At 47.1% G+C, this 9,193-nt stretch overlaps 1 protein-coding gene across 2 annotated transcripts in view; it reads right to left on the bottom strand.

Annotated features, from left to right (window-relative positions):
- Positions 1–5,724, bottom strand: part of LOC135105827 (uncharacterized) — a 61,955-nt gene extending 56,231 nt beyond the window's left edge. Inside the window, exon 1 of one of the 2 annotated variants that reach the window (XM_064014428.1) lies at positions 5,608–5,724. The gene's annotated coding sequence lies outside the window, so the exon portion shown is untranslated. Of the gene's footprint in view, positions 1–1,895; positions 2,358–5,607 lie in introns of those variants that run through there. The other variant, XM_064014430.1, reaches the window with a different exon arrangement.
- Between the last annotated feature and the right edge of the window lie 3,469 nt (positions 5,725–9,193).

The raw sequence follows: 9,193 nt of genomic DNA, 5'->3' as shown, positions 1-9,193 counted from the left end.
GCGACAGGTGAGCTAAAAGGAAGAACAAGAGCACCTCCTTAATTAACTGCGACTGGGGGAAGGGTGGACAGGTGAGGGTGAGAGAATATCAAGTAGAGGCGAGAGAAAAACAGGCAAGTATGAGGAAATAAAAAAAAGGAGGGGAGGGCGGGGAGGTGGCAGAAGCTAAACACAGTGCAGACAGGTAAGCTTATCGAGGTACAGGTGGGAAAGGATGAATTAAGGTACAGGTATGAGGGGAGACCAGGTGTGTGTGTGGGTGTGGGTGTTAGGTAGCCCGGGTAGAACGGAAGATCCAGAAGGTTCTAGGTTAACAGCGTTGAGAGAGAGAGAGAGAGAGAGAGAGAGAGAGAGAGAGAGAGAGAGAGAGAGAGAGAGAGAGAGAGAGAGAGAGAGAGAGAGAGAGATTATACCCAACAACACACACGCCAACACCCACGACATATATATACAATTTCACTTTTGCCCTCGGACTCAAAAGAGAGAGAGAGAGAGAGAGAGAGAGAGAGAGAGAGAGAGAGAGAGAGAGAGAGAGAGAGAGAGAGAGAGAGAGAGAGAGAGAGAGAGAGAGAGAGAGAGAGAGAGAGTTACACACGTACAAAGAACAGCAACACAAAGGCAAGAACAACAATTTGAATGCACTTTTTAACGCACCAACACACCGACACTCTCGTCTTACTGTTTTGCCGCTGCTCTTTTCAAACATGCTCTTTTTATCCCCCCAAACAAGTGAACACTGTGAAAGAAACAAGAAAAAGAGTGTTGCTTTGTTTGTCAAGGTGCGGGTGTAAAGGGAGGTAATGTTGAGGAGGGAAAGGGAGATAAGTTGGAAGGACAGAGGATGAAGAGGGAAGGAGATGAGGGGATGGAAATGAAGGGGAATCAAAACTTAAAAATAAAGGACAAGAGCAAGGGAACAAAAGGAGAGGAGCACTTCAAGGACACCTCCCATTAATCCCTTGCCTTGCGGTTCCTACAGGTAACCGATGGAAGGTGAATATGCTAATGCTCTCACTTTCTCTAATTTGTTGTTTGTATTAGAGAGAGAGAGAGAGAGAGAGAGAGAGAGAGAGAGAGAGAGAGAGAGAGAGAGAGAGAGAGAGAGAGAGAGAGAGAGAGAGAGAGAGAGAGAGAGAGAGAGAGAGAGAGAGAGAGAGAGAGAGAGAGAGAGAGAGAGAGAGAGAGCAATTAGTTACACCAAGTTAGCTTACTCTTAAGACTTGAGTTATGACGACAAACGGCTCAGGTAGTACCGGTAGCATTAACAATAATGGTGGGGTTGATGGTAGTAGCAGTAGTAGTAGTAGTAGTAGTAGTAGTAGTAGTAGTAGTAGTAGTAGTAGTAGTAGTAGTAGTAGTAGTAAAAGAAGAAAAGTAGTAGCAGCAGCAGCAGCAGCAGCAGCAGCAGCAGCAGCAGTAATAGCAGTAGTAGTAGTAGTATCAGTAGTAGCAGTAGTAGTAGGTCTCGCGCCAAAATTCAAAACACAACGGGACGCAAGACACAGGTGACACAGACTGACACACATACACACACACACACACACACACACACACACGAGGAGGGAACTGACACCATCGCCGCCTCCTGAACACGTCCTCGCCGCCGTCGCCGTCACCCTCGCCAGCTGTTCTCGAGCATGGCGTGTGGGCGGCGGCAGTAAAAACACCAGACTCGCCTTCACTGTCACCCAAGCTGCCGCAACAATCAAAGGCCACGACACCCTACTTCTCCTCCCCTCCACTCAGCCTCCTCCTCCTCCTCCTCCTCCTGCCGCAGTTCAAGTCGCTGTGGATTCCATAAATACTTCAGATGGAACGGTCACGCTTACCGACTAATTTTTGCATAGTAGAGAAGCCGCCGAGGGTCAGCGAGGCGGAATAACAAACATAATCACCATTATTAGCGAGGATTATGAACACTTGGTCTCCTCGATGATTCCTTCCCTCCCATGTGCACGCCGAGGAGGGGCCGCGGCGAGGCAGGGCAGCAGCGAGGAGAGGTCGAGCTGGCCGCGGCGGGCACTAGGGACTGAGTGAGGCAGGTAGGCGAGGCAGGTGGGGCCACACGAGGGAGGTGAAGTGTATAAACCACGAGGCAGTAGGGCACCCGACCATCCATCTACGACCACCACGACCGCCACGGCTCTCCACCACAACCACCACTGCCGCCGCCGACCTGGGTGGAGTCACAACAACACTTTTGGGAACCAGTTCTCGGGGCAGCCTCCCTCTGAGCCCTTCCCTTCCGCCAGCTCCCGTGCTTGGTGATCTTGTTGACCGAGTCTCCGATTCCCGCATGGCGCCCACGCACACGTCACCAAATCCTGCCTCGCTCTTTTCTCCCTCTCTGACTTACCTGTCTTAGGACGGCGATTTGAGAGAGAGAGAGAGAGAGAGAGAGAGAGAGAGAGAGAGAGAGAGAGAGAGAGAGAGAGAGAGAGAGAGAGAGATTATATGTTGTTGTGTATTGTTGGATGGAAGATGCCGACACACACACACACACACACACACACACACAAGGCAAGGGTGTGCACCAATATTAAGCCCCGCTGGAATGCTCACTTCAACCGCTGCATATGGATAAAAGAGATGCGGGTTGCCACATGTTATGATAAGAGACGCACATGCCACCTCGGCGATGCATAAAAACCTCGGCAACGTGGGACGCACCGGTCATCTCCTCCAGTGTTTACGAGATTGCCTTGGCCAACTATCTGATGACAGTCTTGTAAAGTTGCGCGATGATTGGAGGAATATTTACTCCCTGTTTTTCCCAACCAATCGCAAGTGTCGAAGTGAAGAGCTTATTGTGAGACGTAGAAAATGTGGTGAGGATTGCCTAGGAGTGGTGAAGCTCGTTACCACTCACGTAAGAATGATCATTTAATCAAGGGGTTACTTATCAGAGTTTATGAGTATAAAAACAAACAAATCGAAGTGCTAGTGAGGAATTTCTTTGAAGGCGAGGACTAAATGAAGTGCTGAGTGAATGTTGTGGTCACTCTCGTCCGCTGCTGGTTCCTCCTTGTTATTCTTGACGTTGTTTTCTTTCTGACCACGTGTCGAGCAATACTACTGTACGGTCATCACATCACCCAGTACTTGACGTCATACACCATCAGCCCCAACACCACCATCATCATTTCATCGTCTTCATCGCCATCACCACCATCAGTTTCTACACAATCATCAATACCACCAGTTTCATTACAACCATCAATGCAAGTTTCATCACCACCAGCACGAGTTTTAATCATCACCATTACCATCAGCTTCACATAAACCAAGACCACTATCAACACCATTACCATTATCAACACCATCACCACTTTACATTTCTTCGAATACACCCATTGACTTTTCTACCTCCATCCTCACTTTCATCTCCTCCACCACTATCACCATCTCTATTACAACTACCCCCATCACCACCACCACCACCACCACCGTAACAACAGCATCAAGACAACCGTGGTGTATCATTTTCTTTTTACTGACACTCATATTCTTCCTCTTCCTCCCCTCCTTTTCCACCCTCCCCCTCCCACGTCACCCTCCCTCTATCACTGTCAGAGAACATTATAAAAAACAGCAAGAAATATTCACAAAGGAAGCCGACACGCAAAACACCAATAGACTCCAGAGAAACAGGCTGTGAATACATACTTCCAGCGGAATATACTTTCCCGGAAACCTACAATCATTTTTTTTTTAGCCTTACTCCTGATGTTTTCTCTCCGCTTATTTCTTTTCCTTGTAGCCGGTAATCTACTTTCCTGGGAGTTTATTCATATGTTCTCTCTCTCTCTCTCTCTCTCTCTCTCTCTCTCTCTCTCTCTCTCTCTCTCTCTCTCTCTCTCTCTCTCTCTTTGTACCTCGCTCGTAGTTTATCACATGTACAAGCTTTTTAGAAGAATATTTTCTCGTCAACATTTTACGACAGATCGCTAATCTACGTAGAACATACGAGCACTTGTATTATTCTTCAACTCCGAGGTTAGAGAGAGAGAGAGAGAGAGAGAGAGAGAGAGAGAGAGAGAGAGAGAGAGAGAGAGAGAGAGAGAGAGAGAGAGAGAGAGAGAGAGAAAGAAGAAAAGTGTAGTGGGCAATACTGCAGACAGAGAGTACAGCGAAGTGGGTCAGTGGAGAAAGAGGAGGAGGAGGAGGAGGAGGAGGAGGAGGAGGAGGAGGAGGAGGAAGAGAGGCTGTTCGACTGTTCTGGCGACCTCCTCTGCCTCGTCTCCCAGCACCGCCCTGGCCCGCGGGTGACTCACTGCTCCCGCCTAATTACTGTGGTTGGCAAGGTGTGCGCCAGGAGGCCGACTCGACTCGCTCCCTCCTTATCTACATCCCTTTATCTCCCTCGACCCGGACAGCGCACACACACAGAAGACCTGCGACACCTATAACTGGTACAGGGGTAGTAGTGGTAGCTATAGGGGGGAGGGACAGGTGTAGTCTTAGTAATAGGAGGCAGAGGAAGCAGAGGATATAAATAGTGTCAGAAAAAGTGATAATATGGTGAAAGGTGGTGGTGATGATGATGATGATGATGATGATGATGATGATGATGATGATGATGATGATGATGATGATGACAAGGCAAAGGTGATGGGGGATAATGAGAGGGGAGTGAGAGGTGCGAGGAAGGCTGCTGGTGATAGTGAGGCAGATACTCTGGAATTGTGAGGGAGGGACTAAGTGAGGGGAGGTGATGGGATGGTCAAGGTGGTGATAGTGGTGGTGAAGGGGAACGGGGAGTGATGGAAGTGGAGACACTGATGGGTAATAAAGGTGGTTATGGCAGTGGAGACAGAGAGAGAGAGAGAGAGAGAGAGAGAGAGAGAGAGAGAGAGAGAGAGAGAGAGAGAGAGAGAGAGAGAGAGAGAGAGAGAGAGGGATGGGGGGCAGTGGCTCTCAGGTCAACACTTGTAATTCTCGTCAACTTTTTCCTCTCTACAAAGTTATTATTATTTTCCTTTCATTTTTTTTCTCCCTTCTCACTTTTTCTTCCCTGCGCATAATCTTCAAAGACGATGGAGGGCAGCGGAGACCGAAAAGGGAAGCAGGTGCAGAGAAAAATGTTATTCATTACAATAATATATATGTGTTACTCGTGTTGCAAATGATACTGTCCACTCAGTCAAATCCTGTTTTTTTTTTCCTTTTTCTACGTCATTTTCACAAGTGTTCTTTCCTCCGTCTGTCCGTGTGTGTGTGTGTGTGTGTGTGTGTGTGTGTGTGTGTGTGTGTGTGTGTGTGTGTTACATCACGTCCCTTCACTCATGTGTTTCGCGTACATCGTAAGTGTAGTACGTACATATGTTCTGCCAACTGCGTTATCCTCACCAGCTTCACAGGCCTCACCAGCCATCAACTCCTCGCCACTGCCATCACCACACCACAAACCACTATGCTCACCACACCACGCACTTTACGATATAACAACCACCAGCGCCACAAGCACACAAAGCACATTACCACCACCATCAAGACCCCAAGCAGAATAATGCCAGCAACAACAGCAGCAGCAAAAGCATCAACACCAGATAATAAGTGCACGTGTCCAGGATATCAAGGCGAGCAGCGTGCACAGCGGGTACCCACACGAGGGCGGAGGCAGAGGAGGGTCGCGGGGGCCCTGCTCGAAGCGCGCGTGCCCAGCAGACGACGGGACCACACGCGTCCACGCTGCCAGACGGGCCGGGGGTCACAACGGAACTGTGAGAGAACGCCCGCAGTGGCCCTCCCCCGCCTGCACCTCACTCAGCCCATGCCGCCCCCCGCCCTCCCTCACCGCAGCTAGTGGGGGTGGCGGCGAGGCTTGATTTCAAAGGTCGTCATCAAGAATGTGTCAGTGACGGTCACGCCTCATGGTGAGTGACGCCATTCATCTGTTTGGTGATCCTGGTGACGCGCTGGGTATAGCCACGCAGGAGGCGTCCCAGCGAGGCCTGGCGGAGGGCGCGGGAGGGAGGGAGGATGCTGTGACGTGGTGGTGCGAGATTGTGTGACCTTGACTCGTTTGGTTCTGAGGGCCAAGGCCACGCTAGCAGTTGTGGTGGTGGTTGTGGTGATAATAGTGGTGGTGATAGTTGTAAAAATGGTGGTGATACTAGTAGTAGTAGTAGTAGTAGTAGTAGTAGTAGTAGTAGCAGTAGTAGTAGTAGTAGTAGTAGTAGTAGTAGTAGTAGTAATAGTAGTAGTAGTAGCAGCAGCAGTAGCAGTAGTAGCAGCAACAGCAGCAGCAGCAGCAGCAGTAGTAGTAGTAGTTGTAGTAGTAGTAGTAGTAGTAGTAGTAGTAGTAGTAGTAGTAGTAGTAGTAGTAGTAGTAGTGGTGGTGGTGGTGGTGGTGGTGGTGGTGGTGGTAGTAGTTTCTTTGATCCATACGCGCAAAGCAATAACTCTCATGACTTTGAGCTAAACAAACTCACGCACGCCGCAGCTTCAATATTCCCCCGCGGCAGCTCTTCCATGACAACAAGCTCTCTAAAAAGCACCAACAATGATCATCACATAGGCAACTCACCCCACCAAACCCAACACCAATACTACTACCACCACCACCACCACCACCACCATCACCACCACCACCATACAGCAGCAGTGTTCCTCCCTCGCCCACAGTCTCCTCCAAGGTGGTGTTCACATGAGAAAGGCTGGTTTTGCTGTGCCTCGAGAAGAAAACACTAAAACTATGACGGCAATAATGATGAAAAAAAAAAAAAAGACTGTTCTGGTGTTATGAAAAAGACTTGAGAGAAAAAGAGAAATGACAAGGAATTGAGGTGGTGAGAAAAGGAAGAAGAGTACGTAGAACAAAAATTAACAACAAAGAACAATGGAAGAGTTGCTTCTTAAGGGACTGTTTATAAGGATTAATTCCTAGCATACAGTGAGAGTAATAGGATAGCATAGAAGAAGGCTCCTCCTCACTTACTGCTTTCTACTGCCAGGTCATGCAGAAAAAGAAAGAAAAAAAAAAACATTACCATGCAGTTTGAAGAAAACGGATGGACATTTTTTACGATAAAGACAACCACTAAAACCATTGCTACTTCCATTCAGTGCTGGACGACCACCAACATTCCCAGAAACCTCTGTGACACTTCACAGGTGCATTCGAGCGAATTTAATTGTAATTTACTGCGACAGTGGATATTATCGCGGATGTGGACTGAGTCCAAATGTATATTTATCCAATTTTTTTTTTTTTATCTGTGACTGTTGAGCAATCGACAATGCAGAAGGATAAAGAATTCCATGCCTTAACAATCCGATTGGGTAGAAAATGTTTGGCTTCATGAGAGAGCAGGAAAATATATTACATACTTCGGAAGAAGCAAGAACAATATCTTGTCTCCACTACACACCACGTCTCTCCTGCAGGCGTTCTAATTACAGGTGTCAGAGTACACCTGTCAAACGCATCTCCGGCCTGCCTCTGCTACTGTCCACATTCACATTGACACACACACACACACACACACACACACACACACACACACACACTTTATTTTCATATATTTGTTTTTCACCCGCTTCATCTGCATAAGCGAAGAACGGTAAACAAAGTAAAAAAAAAAAAATGGACATAAAATTGAATTAACATTCACTTTGCACATCTACAGATTTAGAGGCAGTGGTCTTTACCTTCAGCTCCTTCGTCTCCGCCTCCTCACAAACTCCTTCAGAACTTTTCGTGTAATAAAACAAGCAGCAAACAAACCACAAAAGCCACACACTCCTTTCGTCGCCGCGTTCTGCCGCCGTGATTCGACATTATGTATATTGAGATAAACAGGCAAGGGACGGCGCCTTATATACACCACAAGGTTACGACATTCACTCACCAGCAGGCCACGATGATCACACGTCCCTCCTTCCTCCTCCTGTGGGAAAGAAGAAAGCAAAGATACATAGTAACTAAAGAGAAGAATCCTTGGCAGATGACTAAATTAGAGAAAGATAAATATATATGTTTTATCAAGGAATTCCAAGGTTTTAGTGGTCCTTTACATATGTATAAACATAAGCTTTATCAAGTAAAAATAGCAAATGAATAAATAAACAAATACAGTAAGTAAATATATAAACAAATAAATAGATAATATTACCATTACCACCACCACCACCACCACTACCACTACTCCCACCACTACAACTACCACAACTACTACTTCAGCTAACAATGATGGTTGGAGGCCTAAACTTATACCCTTATCAACAACCCTACTATACAGATCAATACCGTAGCCGCCCTTTGGCCCTGCCCTGCCTTTCCCTTCACCCCGCGGCCTGCCTGGTGTTGGCCGGGCCGTGTTGACTCTGTACCTGCATTAGGAGAGCCCAGCCGTCCGCCGCCCGCCCCGTGTTGACCTCTGGATACGTTTATTTTACTGAGTCAACCCGAGGCTCCCAACAAGGCCCAGGCAAAACACACAGCCGCCCCGGGACTCCCACAAGACACATGTCCACGCCCGCAGCTGGCCATAGACGGATTCAGCAGGGCGTTCTGTGCTCGAAGGAAGGATGTTTCTGCCGATGAGACGAGTGAAGGGTCTTTTAGGGTCAGATGATCAATTAAATCCTTTCCCTTCACCTCATAAGAAACAGTCAACCTTATGCGATTTTGCGTAAGTGCTATAATTTTCTATATTGTTCTCCAGGTAATGAGTTATTTAATCATATTGCTCTAATTGGACACTTGTGGGTTTGAAAGTCTGAGGGAGAATCATGAGTTCAGGAACACTTGGGGATTCAACGGCTGGGGATACTAAAGGGCTCCAGGGTGTAAGGGCATCACAGATCTAAGGAGTGAAGACTGATGGAACTCAGGGGCTAAGGATATTCCAAGACTCTAAGTAAGGATATCACGGACTTAGGGATGGAGACAGGTGAAAGCCTCTGCAAAGCTATATAGAAGCGCTGAAGTTAATAACATAAGGAAGGATACTAGAAGGCAATAGACCTACACAAAGTCATCCCTGTATCCACCTAATTACACATGCCTATAAATATATCTAATAAGAAAAGCTTCCTATTTAGGTTATCAAAAAATTATTGACATATATAGCATACAGTAGGCGGTTCATTTGGCTTGAGTTCTATAAAACCTGTCTTCTTATTATAGTATATTATATGTATTCATTAGTTAATATAGCGGACTGCAATAATACTGAGTTGAAGGATT

The sequence above is a fragment of the Scylla paramamosain genome, chromosome 12, assembly GCF_035594125.1.
Source record: "Scylla paramamosain isolate STU-SP2022 chromosome 12, ASM3559412v1, whole genome shotgun sequence".
NCBI classification, from domain to species: Eukaryota; Metazoa; Arthropoda; class Malacostraca; order Decapoda; family Portunidae; genus Scylla; species Scylla paramamosain.
The sequence above is the reverse complement of the archived record's forward strand: the minus strand, read 5'-3'. Positions and strand labels throughout refer to the sequence as shown.